Below are 3,678 nucleotides of genomic sequence, written 5' to 3' on the forward strand. Positions count from 1 at the left end.
GCAGTTGTAACAGCGGCTTGGAAAGTAGCAGTGTCCATAGTAAAGGCAGAGGTCTCGTTGTTCGGCTGGCTGTTTCCGGACGACGACATGATTCTATAACACAAAAGAGAAGGATTTTGTGAGCGATTTTGGGTTGACCCTAGATGTACTTCGATCGCTCAAGTAAAGAGTAAGAGTATGTTCTCGAGAGTTTGACCTACATCCCTAAGATGCTGTCCTAGTACAGAGCAAAAGTAAGTTCATAGAATGGTCTCAAGATGTTTGACGTTCAAACTAGGGTATTATTGGTTGGTGGATAACATGATCCAACCTTTGAAAGAGACTTGGAAATGATTCGAGAGTTAAATTACCATAGTCCAATAACTTGACTAGATGGGGTTTCAGATAGACTCCAATGAAAGCATTTGAACAAAGATTGACACGGAAGTTAGCCGACTATCGATATCATTGATGTTTAATATGTACTAGGTTTGGGGAAGTTGACCTTGTTGTAGGTCTTACATCATATTCGGAGTAGAAAAGTCTTTGACATCATATAGACTTAACTAAAAGTACTTACAGTACAAGGTAGTCACATAGAAAGTACTACACAAAACATAGACAGGAACAAGGTTCTTTAAAATAAAGAAGGAAGTAAGGTATCTCCTACTGGTGACAGTCACCCCTATGGTGAACCCTTAGTTCGGCTAGTTGACGTTCCATATCAAGCAGGTATCTTTCGTACACCCTCTGGCGTACTTGGAGCTTTATGACTTTGGCTCGGGTTTCAGCTAGTGCTTGCAGCAGGGTCTCATGGTTTCTCTCAGATCTTTCACTTGTGTGATCAAGGCGATTGGTGCGAATGGTATGCATTCTTGCATTGGCATTAACCTCTTTGATACGTTGGAGAGCCGTCCTGCCCAGAATTTTGTTTCGGGCAACTCTAAGGATCAGGATTGGTAGAACTCTGTCTGCTGAGCTCCCTTCGTTTACGTTGTAGAAGCTTCGGTCCACATTAAATGGCATAGGTTGATCTTGCTCTTCGCTCCATGTTTCCAAGCACTCTACCCAAGGAGGCGCCAGGCCATAAAAAAACAGACGAGGGTTAGGATTTGGAACAAGAGCCATCGGGGTAGGTTCTCTACTTCAGGTTCGGAGTCAGACCCTTCAGTAAAGCCTTCATCTTGGTGACCATCCATAGGGATTTGGTGATCAACCACTGGCTCCTCTCCGAGCCATCCAGCATTGTCATGGTTAGGGTAGTACGGGTTGCCGTGGGGATGGAATCCAGCCATGATCTCTATGCGAGAAAAGGGATAATAAGAACTAGCTAATTAGACGAACTAACTAAGATAATTATAAGATGATCTTTATCAATTGCTTCAATACTTCTTTAGTGCATACCAGTTATATGTATTTAGGATAGGATAAACCTTCGAATAAGTGACCGTAACCCTAAGCCCCCAACCCAACGAGGACAGGACATAAAGCAAACATTCATAGATTCTAAGTCTATGACATCCTAGTACATATAACCTTAGTGTATCTACTAAACAACTATTGACATACTGATAAAAATCTATTTAGTTCTTAGATAAGCAATTACAGTAACACTAAATACCCCTATGGTATTTCATTGTGGTCGTGTTGGTAAGTTTTTAGACTTGTTGTCACATCACAACCATTCTTAGGCATATGTTAATCACTCCTCGGACCAGCATAGTTGATCAGGCTATGCCATTCCCAGGACTGACCATACATCCCTAAGCTTACTTGTGATATTCAACAATCGTAATACTTTTGTTCTTGTCATTGTGACACTGATTTTAGTATGAATGCAGGCACGTCTACTTAATTAAATATTTACTATTTAAAAGTATAAACTCTTGGACAGAGTATTTTAATCCCATTGTATTTATAGTTAGTATATCTTTTATGGGCTGATATACTCAATTCACTATAAACAATGCTCTGATACCAATCTGTCACACCCCAAAACCGAGAACGGCGGAAACGTTCTGGGGCGGAGGACGTCATGTAATGTATCACAACAATGTAAAGTAGTAAACAAGCAACAATATCATCCATTGCATTAATAGTATAATTATAAATTACAAGTGTGTTCTTTCATAGTATAAGACAACATGATAACTAATCAAAATAAAAGAGGAGTCTTGATTTCTTCGTCTTCACAAAACCTGGTCGTCGTACCTGTCTATTTGTGACCTGAGAATACAAGTTATTTTGAAAGTGGGTATCAGCAATAAAGCTGATGAATTCATAAGTATTAATGTGTCTTTGATTTGTAAAACTTGTAATGAAAGTCTTGACATTGTTTTGAAAGAAAGTTCGTATAAGTATGTAAAGGTTTGTAAGTAATGGAAAGCGTTTGAATAACCCTAGAAATCCCTATGATCCCTATAAAAGAAGTCTTCTACCAAGACCCTATTGTTTTGAAAGTAAGCATCTATGTAAATGTGATGGTTTTTCCCTGTTTAACTATTTGTATAAAACTATGGTATACCTCATTGTTTATGTGTATGAGTCACATTATAAAGGTAATAAGGAAATTAGTTATCTATATCAAATATATCCTACCTCGTCGATCACGTGAATGTGTCACAAAGTAAAGGAAGAAATAATATAATGACCTAAGTATTATCCTTTTGTACTAGGATAACTAACAGTGTTAACTTAAGACATTCGTAGATGTACATTTACCTCTGTAGCTAACAGCTGGGTGTAGGAATAGTTAGTCCCTTAATGTATACCTATAATGGTATCAACCGAAGACATCAGTAGATGTACATTTACCTCTGTAGCTAACAGAGGTTCTAGGAATGGTTAGTCCCGCAAAGTATCCCTTGGAATGAGGATATAAAGTCCAATCTATCTCGTCGATTATGTGTTTGTATCACAAAGTAAAGATAAGAAGGAGAAATATATATATAATAGTATCTACACATATAATATGTAATAGTAACTCGCCATATAACATCTACGTAAAAGTATTCATGTAAAATTATTCATGTAAACGTACTCATGTAAGCGTATCTATGTAAACGTACTCATGTAAGCGTATCTATGTAAACGTACTCATGTATCATGTAATGTACTCATGTATCATGTAATGTACTAGTATAGACTCATGAATGAACTCACTCTTGTGTGATTCCCTGTACTTGGAATAGTAAGTGGTATCTCCTAACTATACGTATAACAGTTACTAACCTTGTATGTGTATAACCTGAAGTATGCCTTTGCTACCCAAAGGTGACTGAGAAAAACTTTTATGTCTCTATCTGTATACATGATAAATAACTAATAGCTAAACGACCTTCGGACGGATACCCGATACCCTACCAGACCACATCCCAACGGGGAAAAGGAAATAAAGCGGGTTAGCCTTCCTAAGTCTTTTAAACATTATTTATATAACTATACCTATACAGGCATGCAATTGAAAATATAAAAGCATATAAGGAGTTTTATAAAACCTTTGTAAAAGATTAATACCTAATAAAAGATCGACTTGATGTCAGTTTATAAAACGGTTTGGAAGTATTTGTTTGACAAAAATAGTTTAAGTATAAAGGAACCTTTGTTTGAAACACAATGTAACAGGGTTTGAAATGAACATACATTGTTTAATAAATAGTTTAATAAGGTGTTTTAAACACCTAAAAATGTTTAAGATAA

This window comes from Lactuca sativa, chromosome 5 (genome assembly GCF_002870075.4).
Source record: "Lactuca sativa cultivar Salinas chromosome 5, Lsat_Salinas_v11, whole genome shotgun sequence".
In the NCBI taxonomy this organism is placed as follows: domain Eukaryota; kingdom Viridiplantae; phylum Streptophyta; class Magnoliopsida; order Asterales; family Asteraceae; genus Lactuca; species Lactuca sativa.